General features: G+C 40.8%; 1 protein-coding gene across 1 annotated transcript in view; it reads left to right on the top strand.

The window, feature by feature from the left end:
- Positions 1–392: 392 nt before the first annotated feature.
- LOC105530827 (BDNF/NT-3 growth factors receptor-like) overlaps positions 393–18,543 on the top strand; it is a 57,837-nt gene continuing 39,686 nt past the window's right edge. Inside the window, exon 1 of the mRNA XM_011968517.1 lies at positions 393–486. The gene's annotated coding sequence lies outside the window, so the exon portion shown is untranslated. The remainder of the gene's footprint in view (positions 487–18,543) is intronic.

Here is an 18,543-nt window from a genome sequence, read left to right as displayed (position 1 = left end):
GTGGTCTAGGCAGACCCCTGCTGGCCTTCTCTGTCACTGCATGGTTGTATATCTGTGTGGGTGACTGGTGGAGGCCCTACACAGGAAATGCAAGAAAAGGCTTGTGGAGAGTCAAACAGCTTGTCAAGGTATCCTTGTGGGTGTCTGTATTGAAGTGTCACAGTATGAAGGCATTTTATTAGCAGCTATTTTAGAATCCGAACACTGAAATGGAACAGTTTCTTCCCTACATGGCATTTCCAGGCTGGCTTCCTCCCTCACAGCCTTACGACAGCACCAGCCTTCTCATAAGGGGGTGGAGAACATGACGCTGGGCTCCTTTGACGGCGGAGCCCAGCTATGTGGCCCACGCCCTCAGCCCTGGAGATAATTTGGTTCATTCACATGTTGCTGATGACAGAGATGCTGCAGCGGAAGCTGGGGAGGATTTGAGGCTCATGCCTCGCCTTTGTGTGCAGCACAGAAATCTTCCTGGGTTTTGGAAAGGTGTGGAGAGATTGATGCCCGGGGTTAAGGGCGTGGAGGGAACATCCACTCAAAGGAGAAATTGCAGGGTGAGTGATGTCCAACCTCAGTATGGCTTTTTCTGTAGCTACCACAGGGGCTTAAGTTCTTCCCATCTGTCTTAGGGCAAGTAGTGAATTTCTTTCTGGAAAACTCATTAGACTTCATTGTAGGAACAATGACCTTAGAAGACTCCTGTTAATGTTTTAGAGGGCTGATGTGGGGTCTTGTAAGGAAGACTGACATACCTGGCCTCCTTTTATGTCTCAGCTTGGTATGTAACCCTCTGAACCATCTTCCAATTTACTGATGAGAAAAATAATATTCAGGGACGTGAAGTCACTTTCCTGAGGTGCCCTCCCTTATGCCTCTGGCAGACTGGCATCTGAGCTCCTGTTCTCAAACAAAAAGTCCACACTCTTCCCACTCTGAAAGCTTCTCTGTGCTCTCAGCACAACCCTGGCTCCTCTAGTCTTCTCCCTGAGAGGTGGACAAGGGTCGCCTGGTGCATTCTCAGAGCTCTGTCCTTTGTAATCATAAAAGGTCCCTCTAGAACAGTGGCCCGCTGTGCAGAGCAAAGTTCTAAAGCCGTGTTCGTTGGAAGAAGGAAAGGGATACTTCAAATTTCAGAACCATGACTTTTTAGGTTGGGAAGGGGCTTCAGAAATAGCCTGTCCCTTTATTTTAAGGAGAGAATCTGGGTCTTTTGTCCAGCCTACCAGCTCTCCAGCTTTGAGTCATTCCTGAACCTGACTAATACGCCAAGGAACATAGGCAGGCAGACAGCAGACCTGGATTTATTCTCACCTTCAATATTTGTGCAGTGTGTGGCTTTGAATAACTCATTTAACTTCTCAGAACCTTATTTCTCATCTTAGTAAAATGGTAAAGCAGTCGGTTCTGCCTGCTACGAGTGCTGTCGTGATGCCACCATGAAAAGTGTGAAGTATACATATATACGTAAGGTATTATTTATTCTGTTGTTGCCATTGGGGAACAGGGACAGAGCAGAGTCCTGTGTCATATACTGTGCTACACCTAGCATGTTTGCAAGGATGCTCTATCATATTCTTGAATCCAAAGATGGGTTCCAAAGATTGTGAATGCTGTCTTGGGTCTTTTTGGCATGAGCCCAACGTGTTGCTGTGGGGACATATATGATACATTGACTGCCACATTTTCCTTTTCTTCATGTCTCCTGAATTAATAAAATACTTCCTACCAGTGCAGCTACACTTCATACATTGTTGGTCAACCCTCCCAGGCTAGAATGGTGTTTGTGAGGTCTTTAAGAAGGTTGAAAGACTTCCCCAGATTCCCAACTGGCTGCTGTCCTATACTCTGTTTTTTCCACACTATGCCTAAAGGCAACTTTAGCCACCACCACTAAAAGCATATTTTAATACTCTGTGTCATGTGCTTCCTTTGTGTCTTTGGAGTTGGTCCAGAATGATCACTCGCTTACCTTTTGTCAGCCATTCTGAGTCATATGTATTTGCCTGAGCATGAAACACTTGTCCTAAAGGAAAAGTTTTGTGGCGTAAACCACACACATTGCAGGAAAAGCTCAATTTGCATAGCACAGGATAGGGCTCTGCCCTTTAGCAGTCTGGGGAAGCCTACCCACTCCTGCACCGAATAATGTTTTGCATGCAAAAAAAATAAAGTATACAGCATTACAAAAGAACAGCGTTGCATTGAGCATAGTTATAAAATGTTAAAAGGGTGACATAATAACACACGTGTTTTTGTTAAAACATTAAATATTGAGATCTTTTGGTGGGTCTAATACCTATTAAAATTTCAAAGTGATGATCATAAATGATGTTTTGAGATATCTGTTACAATAATAACGTGGCATGAAAATATCTGATTTCTATGGGTGGCAGTTTCACAGATTCTGCCAATCCTAAGAGATGCTAAATTTTTGTTAAAGGCTCATGAAAATGAGATGCAATTCAAATTGACAGAACCCTATGAATTCTGTCCATGGCTCCCTTTAGGATCTGTGCATTACAGGCAAAGAACACTTCCTTTATAGCATTGTAAACCAGTGCACGAATGCTCATTAGGCATGCAGACAATAAAGGTCTGCTGGCTAAGAGCATTCTAGAACATTGGAAGCAGGGAGATGAGGGTAGGAGAATTGCATAAACAGCATAGTCTCTGGAGCCAGATTTTCTGGGTTCAAATTCCAGCTCCATCCACGTCTTACTATTTTTGTGATCTTGAACAAGTGACTTAACCTCTCCACATGATTTCTTCAACTTTTAAATGGCAATAATAGGGCCAGGAGTGGTGGCTCATGCCTGTAATCGCAAGGAGGGGACTTTGGAAGGCCAAGGTGGGCAGATCACCTGCAGTCAGGAGTTCAAGCCCAGCCTGGTCAACATGGCGAAAACTCATTCTCTACTAAAAATACAAAAATTAGCCAGGTGTGGTGGTGGGCACCTGTAATCTCAGGTACTTGGGAGGCTGAGGCATGAGGAGGTTGCAGTGAACTGAGATCACACCACTGCACTCCAGCCTAGGGTACAGAGCAAGACTCTGTCTCCAAAATAAATAAATGAATAAAAATAATAAAAAATTAAAAATTGCAATAATAATAATAATACCTTCTTAAAGAGATGTGGTAAGAATTAAGTTCACCTTAAATAGTGCCTACCTCATAGCAGGCACTTTCTGTGTCAGCTGTCATTATTATAACTATCTATGCATACAGAGAGAGAGTATCTCAGAAATAAAGAGCATCAGGGTGAGTCAGCACTGGGCAGGGCAGTGTTAAGAGGGCATGCATGCACTGGTGTTTGGTTAGCTGTGAGTTCAGCTTACATTTCTCCACCTCTCAAGGATATTGTAAGGAACTTTGCCAAGAGCCTTGCTGAAATCAATATACTTCACGTCCGAAGCACTCCCCCGTCCTATCCAGCAACTTCCCTTACTTTTGGATGATTATTTGGTATGATTTCATCTTAAAACCTATACTTGCTTCTGGTTATCACTGCATTTTCTAAGTGCTTTCAAACAACCCTTAAATAGTTTATGTTAAAATCTAGCCTGGAACAAAGGTCAAGTTTGGTGATCAGTGGTTTCTGGAATCCTACTTTTTACTTCTTGGAAATTATGTCAGCCTTTGCTCATCTCCTTTATTGTCTCCACTTTTACTTTCTTCTTGTTCATTCTGTCTGAGTGAGTGCCACACTTACATTGTCAAAAGGAGCAGACTAAGACAATGTTTAGCTATGCTTGAAGACATAGATTCATTTAAAACAGTTTCCATTTAAAGAACAATTTAACCATATTTGTTACATCATTTCTAGATTTCAGGTCATTCTTCTTGATGGAACAGAAAGAATCAAAATAGGAATTATGTAGCTAATTCATTTAACAAATATTGCTGAGCATGAGCACCTTACCTGCTGGGCACTGGGCACTAAGGGGAAAAAGTGAGCAAAAACAGACACATCTTAGCCTCCTGGACCTAATGATCCCACTGGAGAGCCCGACATTTATCACATAATTCCACAAACACATATTGAACAAGACCTATGGTAAGTGGCATGGAACAAACATTCTGAGGGCTATGAGAACCTGTAATAAGGGAATCTAACCTGATTAGATTCCTCTACTCTGGGAAGACTGAGGAGGGCATCTTTGACCTGAGTCCTGCAAATTGAATTAACTACACCAGGAAGTGAGGAAAGTCCCCTCTGAGCAGAGGAAACAATCAACAGGAAGGCCCCTGTGGCAAGAGAAGCAGAGCATGGTGAAGGAGATGGCAGATGGCCAGTGTGCTGGACGTCGAACCCAAGGTGCAAAACCCAGCTGTAGAAGCAGAAAGGACCTTGCTGGTCATGCTGAGGATTGTTGGTGATCATAAAAGCAATGGGATGCCACTAAGAGCTCTCAGAAAGAGGTAGGGCTGTGCAACTCTGGGAGCCAGAGTAAGCAGATGGGTTAAGGGGCTCTTCCAGAAGGTCAGTGGGGAGATGATGGTTTGGTGGGCATGGATTCAGAGCAAAGTGAAAAGACTTATAAGCTATTTAGGAGGCAAAATTGCAGGACCTGGAGGTGGATTGGGTATGGAAAGGGAAAAGAAGAGGAAGATATCAAGGATATGAGATAGATTTCTGACCAGTATAACTGGACAGTTGGTGTCATTCTATGACCTGGTTTTGGAATGGTCTGGAAGGAGACCAAGGATTCAGTGGGGTGCATTAAATTAAGTTTAAAGTGATTTTAAGTCATCTATATTTCAAGATCACCTCTAACAGGCATGAAAACATTCATAGTAGGGTATCCAAATAGTTGAGCCACACCAAGGTGGGAGAGTTGGGAGAGCTGGGGACATTCAGGTGAGAAAAAGGAAGACCTAAATGTGGACATACTAGCTACCTACTGCTGCATAGATGAGGATAGAGGTTCCAGAGACCAGAACTGTGTCTGTTGCATAGAAGTTTCATGAAACAGATTTGGCACAATGTAGAGAGGAACTAAGAACGAGAGCTGTGATGTATCAGGGCTGCCTTGCCAAGAGATGAGTTCCTTGTCACTGGAGGGAAGTGTCCAAGTGTAGGTTTTCCATCTTCCATTATGCTGCAGAAAGGGCTCCAGTGTTTTAAAAATTATATTCTATGGAACCCAGTGAGTTTATGAAGGGGCTTCAGTGACTGGTTTTGTAAACAGTTGATTTCAATTTCTTCTCTTTATGTGTATTATAACCGTTAATATAACTACTAATATGAAGTATGCTGTAACCAGTAAAAACTAATGAAAACTAACATGCTCAGTTGTGTTATATACACAATTTTAACACATTAGGCAATGGAAAAACTTTGATATGGTTTTGGGGTTTAGCTTTATAATGTATAAATATTACCAACTTGAAGTTTTAGAAGTGAATTCCTAGTAATACATGCATTTTTATTTTCATTAGTTTTGAAGATGGTGTCTTAAGATTATGTGAAATTTAGATAACTCCTAAAGATCCTTTTAACTCAAAGATTCCATTGGTTTTATTCAGACAATTAAAATAAGCCATCATATTCTCATTTCTATACATTTATTTTAGCCCCCAAAAACTAATATGACCAGATCTAGGTCCTCTGTGCACAGGGAAACATTTATGAAACACTCTGCTTCCAGAATTAACTATGGTTTCAGCTCTCCCTACACTCTCCATTGAGCCCTCCTTCCATGCTTTCTTTCCTTCTTTCAAACTTGCCAAACTTCTTCTGAGCTTTCAAAGACATTGATTATATGTGCATGGACTACTCTAAAAAAGTCTTGGTATCTCATTATATTTATGACATAAGTATTTAAATAGTTTAAGGACCATGGCCAACAGCTTCTCCATGTCACAGAGAAGAGAATGTTCAAATGTTCACAGCTTTGAAGCACAACTCACTGTGAATAATTAAGTGGCAGTAGTTAAGAGAAAAAGGGGGAAATGGTAAGCAGATCAGAGAAACCCAGAGAACATTTGATTCAACTTTTTACCAGATGACTGCTTCACTATTCTCCAGGCTCTCAGCAGAACTCACCAACTTTGTAGCAGAGAGAACATTCACCCAAGGACACACTTGGCCATAACAGTCTTCCCTAGTTGTTCATTCAGTACCAGAACACCCAGGGTGTCCTCAGATACTCCTACTGTAATGAGTGTGAAATGAACAGGAATATGGCAGGCTGTTTCAGCCCCTTGCACAGGTTCCTCATTCCCAAAATCAGACCTCAAAACCTTTTCAAATAAAACACAAGGTTGACCTGCTGACAAACATAGTACTCCTGCTATTCATAAGATCAACTACCTGTGGTTGTGTAAATCCGAAGTGTGCTAAACAATGATTTCTGTGCGCTAAGTGCCACCGATGTGATCTGTACGTGGTCTGAGCATACTAACCCTCCCTGGGCCTCTGTGTCTGGGACTCAGTTGTGAAATGAGGACAGTGTTCGTCAGATTAGATGATTTCAAAAGTCCTTTCAGCTCTAAAAGTCTAATCCCAGGACTCAGGTTCACTGAATTAAACCAAAATACTGTCTTCACAGAGAAGACTTAAGATAAATTCTTGTAGAATTTACAAAGCTAGGGAAAAAACATTTTAAAAAAACAAAGATACAGTTTCTGCTGCAGAATGTACAGTCTTGCTCAATGGTATTTTTAAAAGTTTATTTCTTTGTCCATTGTTTATGTCCAACCCCCATGAATCATTCAGAAGATGCATTTTATCTGCTGGCCTTACAGATAAGAGGTTATATTATCTTTTTCTGTCTTTTCTCTCTTAGAGCAATATCCCCATATTAAGGAAGAAGTTTATTTATTTATTAGCCACATGCAGACTTTCATGGTTTGCTTTTTGTTCTGGATGTTTGTGTGTGTGGAAATACATAAAATGACAAGAAATGAAAAAGTACATAAAACCTGATAACAGTGTCTGAACGCCATGCATATCTGCTATCATACTATAGACTAATATTACCTGTGTAGAGCCAGGGCCTCTCCTCATGACAAACACCCTAACTTGATAAGGCAGCAAAATGAACCAGTGTAAATGCAGTCATTAGATAGTTTTTTTTTTTTTATTAAATAATACACCCAAGGATGCATGCCTTGTGCTACTTGGTGGTGTGCGAAGTAAGTCAAACATTATCAGCCACTGTCAATGTAATTTTTATAGATCTCAGTTTTATAGATGGTAATTCAGAGCTGCAGAAGATTAAAACTCTTGTGTAACTTGGAGCCAGACAGACCAAGAGTTTTCTTTACCTTTTTAAGGCATAAAAGAAGTAGGACTCAGATCGAATTCCTCTCCACATCTCACTTACGAGAGAAACATCCTTTATTTGTCTAACATGGAGACTGAGCAGATTGGAGAATGGGCTGTTTGGGGGCAGAGTTCTCCAGCTTGAAATAGTGATTTTCCCAAGTACCAGCCTAGTTCATGTCCTCAAATGATGTGGAGAACCTCTTGGTTTCCACCTTTGGTTTCCACCTTTGTGGGTCCCCTTGGAATTTCCAAGTGGAGGTGCATGTCTCCTCCCCTTGCCTCATCCCTGCTGGCTTCAGCTTTCCCTAAGCAGCCTCAAGGAAGTCGCCGGCTGTTTGGGAGTTAAGGGGAGCAGGCCTGGATATCCCTGGGTGTGGCATATTTCCAGGACAGAAAGCTGCAAAAGGAAAGAACAGTGTGGGAAAGAAATGCCCACTTGAATGAGATCAGGATGTTCTGAGCCCTGTCCTGGTGCCGCCCGGGGCTGCAGCTTGGCAGTGCCAGGAGACACTCATTGCCCTCAGCGGCTCTGGGAGCACCTTGGAAGGCGGCACCCTCCCCCGGGGGAGCACACACAAGCTGCTGCAGGCAAAGAATGGCCACCCAGGGGCAGTTCTCAGAGGAAGGAAGGTTCCTTTGAGGAGTGGACAGCAAGACATTCTCACCCCGGGACTCATGAGAAGTGGAGCTTTTTTTTTCCCCCCTCTTTCCCAAAATGCAAATAGCCTCTGTCCTTGGAATAAGGAAGATGGGTTGCTAGGCAATCACTTCTAAACAAGCACTCCCCCTGCCCCTTTTTCCTGACCCCTAGAACAATGGAGACTTTTCAGCGAATGGAACCAAGATGGAGAAAAAGATGTGGCAAAAACAGAAATGGAATCAGAGATTACAGAAGTTCTGATTCATAGAGTATTGGGAGAAAAATGTAATATTAATAGGTTTTGCTCTAGGCAGACTAAAGGGGGTCTCACTTTTGCCATCGCATTGGCATTATTTGTCATCACTAGTCAAGTTGCACGGGCAGTGCAGCAGCCGCTGTCCTGTGCTGATCCCACTTGCAATGACTTGAGTGACCCTAAGGATGTGACATTATTACCAGTGAACTAAGAGTTCTTAGGTCTCAGTCTGTTTTTCTGTGCAACAATATTAATATTTGGAATTATCATATTTTCAAAATAATCTTTTTAGCAATTCCCACATTTCGTTAGATCCTGTCAGGGTCTTGGTAGGAAATATGTGTGATATTCACACTGAAATTGTGTGATAGGAACATATTTGAATAAAAAGGCTATTGACAAAGGTGTAGATGGGTTTTAGGGAAACACAAGGGCTATGCGTAGGAGCCTATGCCCCCTTGGTCTGAAGGAATAAGGGGAGGGAGTGGTTACCTGGTCCAGGAAGGGCAGTTACCTGAGAAGGCTGCCTGACAAGAGCTCTGCCTTTTGGTAGAAGGACATGGCCAGCCTATGATGACTCCACACCTGAATTCTGTCCTGAAAACAGTGGGGAGCCAGGGGTCAAGGGGACAGTCCAAATGTATGAGTCAGCTCAGCTGCCATAACAATATGCCATAAGCTGGGTGGTTTAAACCACTGAAATTTATTGTCTCACACCCCTGGAGGTTGGAAGTCTGAGACCAGAGTGCCAGCATGGGTTCTGGTGAGGGCTCTCTTCTTGGCTTGCAGACAGACAGCCACCTTCTTGCTGTGTCCCTGTGTGGCAGAGAGAGCTCTGTTGTCTCTTCCTCTTTTATAAGGACACCCAGTTCTGTGGGATCAGGGCTCTACTTTATGGGTGCCTTTAACTTTTATTACCTCCTTAAAGACCCTGCCTGCAATTGCAGTTGCTTGAGGAGTGAGGGCTTCAACATAGGAATTTGGTGGGGATATAATTTAGGTCACAGCACCAAGTAACAATTTAGAGTAGACACTGAATTACCATAGTGCTAGAGGCCTAAGAGAATCAGAATATCTCCCTGGGAAACTTACCACAAATTTTAAAGTATCCATTAATGCAAGACCTAATATTATTCTTACTTCTTGGTAGAGCCAACTAAAACACTGTGAGATCAGGTGACTTTTCCAGAAAATGAGCATGAGCTCATTGACAGAGGTAGCAAGGCCCTGATCCCACAATAAAGAAGCCGTACATGCAACTAGAGAACTCTGTTAGCAATCAGCCGGGTTTCTTTGGCTTTTGTCCATTTTAAATGTTTTCATGGTGGAAGCAGTGTTATTAAAAACATTTTTGAAATTTGAAGAGGAAAATTAGATCATCAATAAATCCATATGATTGCATATTTACTGATTTATTTGTTTTTACACGCTATTCTTTTGCTTCCTGTGTGTATATGTAGATAGAGACATACAGATACACATATACATACACTCGATTCTTGTTATTCACAGTGGTTATTTTCTATAAAGTTGCTATGCTGAATTAGCTGAATTAGCAAATACTGAACCACTGCTCCAAGGGGAAATACAGGAATAGCCTCCTGTAAACCCTGGTCACAACATCTTCATCAGCTGATCAATACATAACCTTGTTTTATGTGCATTTCTGTTTAAAGACATCTTATTTAGTATATATTTTTGATTCATTTACACTGAACTCAGGGGCATAACTCACATCTGAATAAAGTGTATCTAACACATGTGTTTTCTCCATAAGGCACAGCACAGACTTCTTGCTCTTAGGAACACTAGACAGAACTTTAGTGCTAAGTTTAGGGACCATTTTAAATAGCAAAATCACCAACAACAAGCACAAAAATGCAAAAAACATGGTACTAAATAGCGAAAAGGATGCATCCTTGCAGTATGGGAGCTGAAACAAGAAGGTAAAAATGTCTCCTTGTTCAACCTTCACTGAAAATGTGCGTATCAGACAACTCAAATATTTTTGCTGCTCTGGGCATGGTTGTGAATAACTGTGGAAGAATCTTGAGTGTTGGTTTTGATATTACAAATACATTTTATGGTGTAGGCCAATTTGCAAATACAGAATTCGTGGATAATGAGAATCAACTGCACATATGCCATATATACACCCATGTACACACACATTAGTTGTACAGGCATACCTCATTGTATTGTGCTTCACTTTATTGCACTATGCAGACATTGTGTATTTTTACAAATTGAACGTTTGTGGCAACCAGGTAACAAGAAAGTCTATCAGTGCCATTTTTCCAGCAGCATGGGCTCACTTCATATCTCTGTGTCACATTTTGGTAACTCATGCAAAACCTCAAACTTTTGCTTATTATATGATCTGCTACAGTGATTTATGTTCGGTGGTTTTTAATGTTACTGTTGTACTTGCTTTGTGGTGCCACAAACTGCATCCATGTAAGACAGTGAACTTAATAATTTTGTGTGTATTCTGACTGCTCTACCAACTGGAAGTTCCCCATCTCTCTCCCTTTTCTTGGGCCTCTCTATTCCCTGATACATACCAATATTGAAATTTGGACAATTGATAACCCTACACAAACCTCCAAGTCCTCAAGTGAAAGGAGGAGTCACACATATCTCTCTTTAAATCAAAAGCTAAAAAAGATTACGCTTAGTGAGGAAGGCATGTCGAAAGCCATGGTAGGTGGAAAGCGAGGCCTCTTGTGCCAGGCTGCCAAGTTGTGAATGCAAAGAATAAGTCCTTGAAGGAAATTAAAGTGCTACTGCAGTGAACACATGAATGACAAGAAAGCAAAACAGCCTTCTTGCTGACAGGGAGAAAGCTTCAGTGGTCTAGATAGAAGATCGAAACAGCCACAACATTCTCTTAAACCAAAGCCAAATTTAGAGAAAGGCTCTAACTCTATTCAATTCTGTGAAGGCTGAGAGAGAAGAGAAAGCTGCAGAAGAAATGTTGGAAACTAGCAGTGATTGGTTTCTAAGGCTTAAGGAAAGAAGCCATCTCCATAATATAAAAGTGCAAGGTGAAGCAGCAAGTGCTGATGGAGGAGCTACAACAAGTTACCCAGAAGCTCTAGCTAAGATCATTCATGAAGGTGGCTGCACTAAACAACAGATTTTCAATGTAGACAAAACAGCCTTCTATTGAAAGCAGATGCCATCTGGGATATGAAAATAGCTAGAGAGGAGAAGTCAGTGCCTGGCTTCAAAGCTTCACAGTGTCCTGTCAGCTGACTCTCTTGTTAGGGGCTAATGCAGCTGGTGACTTTAAGTTGAAGTCAATGTTTATTTACCATTCCAAAAATACTAGGGCCTTTAAGCATTATGCTAAATCTACTCAGCCCATGCTCTATAAATGGAACAACAAAGCCTGGATGACAGCACATCTGTTTACAGCATGGTTAACGGAATATTTTAAGCTTGCTATTGCAACATACTGGCTGGGGGAAAAAAAATCCCTTTCAAAATATTACTGCTTATTGACAATGCACCTGGTTACCCAACAGCACTGATGGGGATGTATAAGGAGATTAATGTTGTTTTCATGCATGCTAACACAATGTCCATTCTGCAGCCCATAGATCGAGGAGGCATTTTGACTTTCAAGTCTTATGATTTAAGAATTGTAAGGTAATAGCTGCCATAGAGAGTGATTCTTCTGATGACTCTGGGCAAAGTCAATGGAAAACCTTCTGGAACGGATTCCCCATTCTAGATGCCATTAAGAACATTCATGGTTTGTAGGAAGAGGTCAGACTATCAGTATTAACAGGCATTTGGAAGAAGTTGATTTCAACCCTTGTAGATGATTTTGAGGGATTCAAGACTTCAGCGGAAGAAGTCACTGCGGAAGTGGTGGAAATAACAAGGGAACTAGACTTAGAAGTGGAGCCTGGAGATGTGACTGAATTGTTTCAATCTCACGACAAAACTTGAACATATGAGGAACTGCTTCTTATGAATGTACAAATAAAGTGGTTTCTTGAGCTGGAATCTACTCCTGGTGAAGGTGTTGTAAACACTGTTGAAATTACAACAATGAATCTGGAATATGACATAAATTGGGTTGATAAAGCAGCAGCAGGGTTTGAGAGAATGACTCCAATTTTGAAAGAAGTTCTATGGATAAAATACCATCAAACAGCGTTACATATTACAGAGAAATCTTTTGTGAAAGGAAGAGTCAATTCATGCAATAAATTTCATTGTTGTCTTATTCTAAGGAATTGCCATAGCCATCCCAAGCTTTGGCAATCACCACCCTGACCAATCAGGAGCTGTCACCACCAAGGCAAGAACTTTCACCAGCAAAACAATGATGACTTGCTACAGGTTCAGATGATTGTTAGCATTTTTTAACAATAAAGTGTTTTAAAATTAAGGTATCTACATTGTTTTTATTTAGCTATAATGCTATTGCACATGTAATAAACCATGGTATATTATAAACAGAACTTGTATAGGCGCTGGAAATCCAAAACAATTGTGTGACCCCATTTATTGCCACATTTGCTTTATTGCACTGTTGTGGAACGGAACCTGCAATGTCTCTGAGGTATGTCTGTACCCATCTGAATCTTACAGTTTGTCTTCATTTTGTGTGTGTGTGTGTGCCTGGTCTTTTCCTCTATACATTTTTCTTGTTACAATGAGTGATAATTATATTTTTGATGGCTAAACACTATTCCACCCAAATGCATTACTGTAATTAGCCTAATTGTTTCCTATTGTTGAACTTTTAGATTTTTCTGTTTCTTACTATTTTAAATAGCTGTGCAGAGAGCATGATTGTATGTGGGACTGTTTTCTTCTTTTGACTTATTTACTTAGGATAAGTTCCCAATAGAGGACTTGTAGGCTTGAAAAATATGAACATTATTATGACTTCTGAGCAATATTATATTGTCATCCCACTCTTAAAATAGTTGTACAGCATACACCAATACATGAATATTATGAACTACTAATCCCCAGTGTCTCTGTTACATCCAGCCCTGAGAAGATTAGTGATTAAATGAGAAATTTTGCAAATTCCTAAATAAAACACTGTCCCTAGGTGTGAGTCTGTATTCCTTTGGTTACTGGTGCATGGCTTCTGACCCTCTGACTTTCTTTTAGTCCCTCTGGAGCCAAGGCAGGAAGTCAACAGCCAAAGAGGTCCCCACCCGTCATCCTATACAAAGGGCAGAGGATGAGTGTGAGAATCACAGCGGAAACAGGCATGCCAGGTTGGGCTTGGGTAATATATCCAAAATGGAGCGTGTAAGCTCGTGATGCCGAATGTGAGCCTCAGAAGAGGAGTAAATGCATAAACTGCGGAAACAAAAGTCAGGCTTAGTGCAGACTTCAAGACAGCAGGTAGTGTGAAAGAAATCTTTTGCCAAGTTTTTATATATAAATGTAGGCAATGGCTTCATGGCAGGACAGGTCTGTCTGAAGGGGCTGGAATAAACAGATGGCTAAATCAACCAGTTCCCAATTTTGGTAACTCATTCTTGTTTTGTCTTATTTAGATTTTCTGCTTTTTGCTTTCAACATTTAACTTTTGTTTTTGTTTTTTGAGTCAGAGTCTCACTGTGTTGCCCAGGCTAGAGTACAGTGGCACAATCTCGGCTAACTGAAACCTCTGCCTCCTGGGTTCAAGCAATTCTCCTGCCTCAGGCTTCGGAGTAGCTGGGATTACAGGCGCATACCACCATGCCCGGCTGTTTTTTGTTTGTTTATTTAATTATTTATCTATTTATTTATTTATTTTTAATGTTTAGTAGAGAGTGGTTTTTGCTATGTCGGCCAGGCTGGCCTTGAACTCCTGACCTCAAGTGATCGACCCACTGCAGCTTCCCAAAGTGCTGGGATTACAGGTGTCAGCCACCACACCTGGCCTCAACATTTAACTTTCGAAGTCTTGATTTTTTTCTCATAAGTGACTAATTCCTTAAAGTACATGTATATATATTTACATATGTAGTTACTTGTGTATATATAATTAAATAATTTTTCTAACCTATTTTTCATTTTATTTTGGAAACAAAATCTAACTTATTTGCCCTATGGTTCAAATTTTATAATAACTGAAAGCTGATGTGTTTTTCATTGTCTTCTTAAATCGATTGGAAAGGTATGATACGTACATGTTCTTGTTCTCCCTTAAGTGGAAGAATTGTAGTTTTAAAAAATAGTATTTTACTGAGGCCATTATGTCCACAGGATAAAAAGGAGGGCATTTTAGAGGGAGAAATTGTTTCAAAATGCCTGTGTTTTGAATCACTTAGCAGTTTAACCCTTAAAATGATAGTTTCTGGGGTTTTATTGATTATTTGGAACGTAAGTCTATGCAGGCAAATAGTAATTGGCTTAGCCAAGACGTTAGACAATTCAGTGGGGAAGAGGGGTATCAAGCCAGCTGATTGATTAGTATCATGTGGAATAACTGACTAAGGGATTTCATTTCTGGGTTTTATCCAGTGCCTTTGTTACTGCATAAGCATTCTGATTAATGAAAATGTAAACTATTTTAGAATATTCTGCAAGTTTTAGTACTTACATGCAATAGTATCTTTCCTTTTTCGGGGGTTGAATTATATTTTGCACACCCCCATGGGACGATGTTTCAGTATTGAATGTCAGTGTTAGAGACTTAGGAAGAGGAACAGTTCGGTGGCCTTTAGCCCGGGTTGCTTTTAGGAAACCCGTCTATGCCACACCCACAAGGGTACATGTTAGGCTACCTGGGCCGCTATTAACGATTGAGGATGAGTTGAGCAGGATTAAGCAGGAATTTTTCTCAGCCGGAGGACCTTGACTCTAGATTATTAGTGGTCCTAATGAAGAAACAGATCTATCTGCTGGCCTGTGTCACTCAGGAGTCTGTGGCAGCACCAGGGTCACCTGAATCCTGGCCCAGAAATCTCCCCTAGGGTCCTAGTAGACTCCATGGTCAAAAGAAGCCATCAGGTCTAAATCCATGTGGTAGCTAAGTGCCTCTGTCTTCTGTGTGCCAACTACATCATCACAAAGATCCTCATGCTGATCTAAGGTCCATCTTATCCTTTGTCCCAACATCTTCATTTAGGTTTATTTTAGCCCCCCTCACTTCTTACTTACAAACCCAATGTGCAATGACAAAATCACGCTTTTGTATGCATTCCATATAATATAAAAATGTAGGGGAACTAACACTTATCCAGTATGTGGGATGGCAACTCTTTGACGTTCACATGACCATTTCTTTTAAACAAATAAATGTGTATGCTTTGATTTAAAAATAATTTCAAGGATATGACATATCCCAAGATAATCTACATTCCACAAAGACAAGTAGACAAAATGTAATGATGTTTATCGAAGGGGATGGAAAATATGCATGTATTCGGCAGATTATATAGATTTTTCTTTCTTAGAGCAGTGGTGGATTTTTTTTTTCTCCTGCCTAATTTATACCCCATGTCACTTTTGTTGGGCAAATCAAATACAGGGAAGTGGGAAAGGATGCTTAATATTCTGACCCTTCTGAAATAGGTCTTGGTAAGGAGATCATTTTGCCGATGCATGAGCTAAGGAGAAATGGCCCTTTAGTATCCCCAGTTCTAGTCTTCAAAGTTACTACTACTTGCTCTTTAACAGCGTCTTATACCAAATTGCTGTCCTTTAAGTTCATAATCAGCTCTGTCCCCATGGTTCCCTGAACACGTAATGACCCCAAGGTGAAATTGACAGAGGCAACATAAAGTGAAGCATGCAACCACTTAGAGACAGGCTGTGTCCTGGGATCAGCACCAACAGATTCTAAGACGACACCGCAGGGCACCTGTTGTTCTCGGAAAAGCATCTTGAAGGACAGCAGTCAAGGCTTCCATCGGGGACTTCCTCTTCGGGAATTCAGGCCTTCACGATTATTTTAATTCCTTGTCTGACTATAAACCCTGTCTTTGAACCCTTGGGCTACTTCTACTAATGGAAACTAAGGTTGATTAAATTTTTATTTCCCTAGGACCACTTAGAAAATAAGTACCAAACATGTGGAGACCTCAGTGATCAAAAGTGCTCTTCAATTGTAAATCTGGGATAGTGTAAAAAGAGACCTGAGCTGTGGGAGCCTTGATCCCACTGGGTATTTGTAGGCTTATTCCCCATAAAAATTCAGAGTTCCACTGTCAAGTACAAAAAACTAGTTATTTTAACATCCCTACCTGCCCCCACAAATTACATGATTTGAGTGGAGGGATGTGATAGCTTTCATTTTAAATGTGAAGGTCCATTGTGAAGAAAAGAAATAGTCTTACTTAAGTGGAAACTGTAGGTGAGCAGATTTGAACTCTAGGGTCACACCCTTTCTGACGATTATGGTGGAAGGCATGGGATGATGGGTTTTGGAGCTGGGGCTCTGGAGTTAGCCAAACACATACGTTTCTGTTTCAGTTTCCTCCTACTGACTTCATGAGCTTAGAAATGTTGACTCTTCTTTCGAGCCTCAGTTTCATCATATCCAAAATTGTAATGAGAGAATTACCTATCTTGGGGTTGCTGTGAGGATTAAATGAGATACTTCAGTGATTATTAGCCTTTATATTCTAGGGGAGTGGTTTTCAAACTCTGGCCTGCATAAGAGTCACCTGGAGACCCCCTTAAAACAAATTTCAGGGCCGGGCGTGTTGGCTCACACCTGTAATCCCAGCACTTTGGGAGACTCAGGTGGGCGGATTACCTGAGGTCAGGAGTAACTTCATCTCTACTGAAAATACAAAAATTAGCCTGACATAGTGGTGCATGCCTGTAATCCCAGTTCCTCGGAGGCTGAGGCATGAGAATTGCTTGAACCCGGGAGGCGGAGGTTGTAGTGAGCCAAGATCGCACCATTGCACTCCAGCCTGGGCGACAGAGCGAGACTCTATCTCAAAAAAATAAAAAATAAAAAAGTAGATATCTAGCTTCCGCCACAGTTTCTGATTCAGTAAGCTTAGGGTGGAGGTGGAAGCCTAGAATTCTTAAGTCTTACAAGTTCTCAGATCAAGACAGTATGGCTGGCCTGGATACCACAGGCTAAGAAGCTGAGAACCACCACTATGTGATACAACAAAAATTGTTTACAGCAAGTTCTCAGATTTTAAAAAATTCACCACAGTTTGTTAAGAAGTTGTTTGTTTATAAACTAGAAAGACTTGCTATTGGGAGTCTAGAGTCCTAGGTTCCTGTCTTATCTTCGCCACTATTGTACTGTGTTGCCAAAGAAAAAACCTCTTAACATCTCTATTTCATTTTTTTGTTGTCTCCACCCTGTATCTTCAGCAGGTTGTTGTGGAGATCAAATAAAAGAAATGTGTTACAAAACTTTAAGCAATATTAACATATAAAACAGTAAAACTGTGGAGCCCCTGCTATTATTATAGATTATGAGTATGACTTTGTCTTCCTGTCATAGAAATGCCTTTGATTAAGCTACAGATACAAGACTGTCTCCTTAGGAAAAGGAGATTTAAAAAAATCACATATCTGTCCCAGCAAGGGTGTTTGCGGAAACAGCCAAGTCTTTTGTTAATAAATCATTTTTATTTAGATAAGTCAGGCAGATAGGGAATAGCTAGTCAGATTTTAACCAATCTCTTGACATTATTTTTGCGTTCTTTTTCTATGAGTGATACAAAATGAAGTTGCCCTTTCTGAAAACCCTATAATTTGTATCTCAATTTGAAGGAGGTATGATCAGCTGACCTCTGTGGTTGATGTGACTAACATTTATTGAGCCTTACTAAGGGCAAACTCCTCTGGGCATGTTATAGGGGCTACTGATAAAATCTACCCAAAAGCTCCACTGTCAAGGAAAAAAGCTCTGTTTATACTTTCATGCCATCAATACGTACTGAAAGCCAGGATTTGAACTTGCTTAATATTCACTGTACAGCCTAAGGTCTGTTAATCACTAGTAGCCTGATCTTTCAGCTATGCAACTAACGTATTGAGAGTGATATCTACCCACTGAGTAATCTTTGTGCTCATTGTTTGTATAAATACAGAAAATATTATTGTGGTAGCTTTCTGAAGATTGAAATCTACTCTCTTTGAATTGGTTAGGCATAATTAGAGATAAAGTTCAAGATTTTAAGATGCAAGATTCATTGCATGGAAGTAATGTTCTTGTCAGCGTCTGAATGGGTAAAGGGAACTTACATTAATTCAACTAACATTGATTAAGGCTCTGTGTTAAGACAAGTAAGACACACCTTCAAGGATCACACAGTTTAATCAAGAAGTAGGACTGTTAGGTGTTCCTCTGTTCAGAGGTGAATTGTAAAGCTAGAAAGGATGGGAAAGAGGAAGAAATGAGCAGAGGGTGTGGGAAGGGGCAAGGAACACTA

This window comes from Mandrillus leucophaeus, unplaced genomic scaffold (assembly GCF_000951045.1).
Source record: "Mandrillus leucophaeus isolate KB7577 unplaced genomic scaffold, Mleu.le_1.0 Scaffold847, whole genome shotgun sequence".
In the NCBI taxonomy this organism is placed as follows: domain Eukaryota; kingdom Metazoa; phylum Chordata; class Mammalia; order Primates; family Cercopithecidae; genus Mandrillus; species Mandrillus leucophaeus.
Note: the sequence above shows the minus strand (reverse complement) of the source record. Positions and strands in the feature narration are given on the sequence as shown.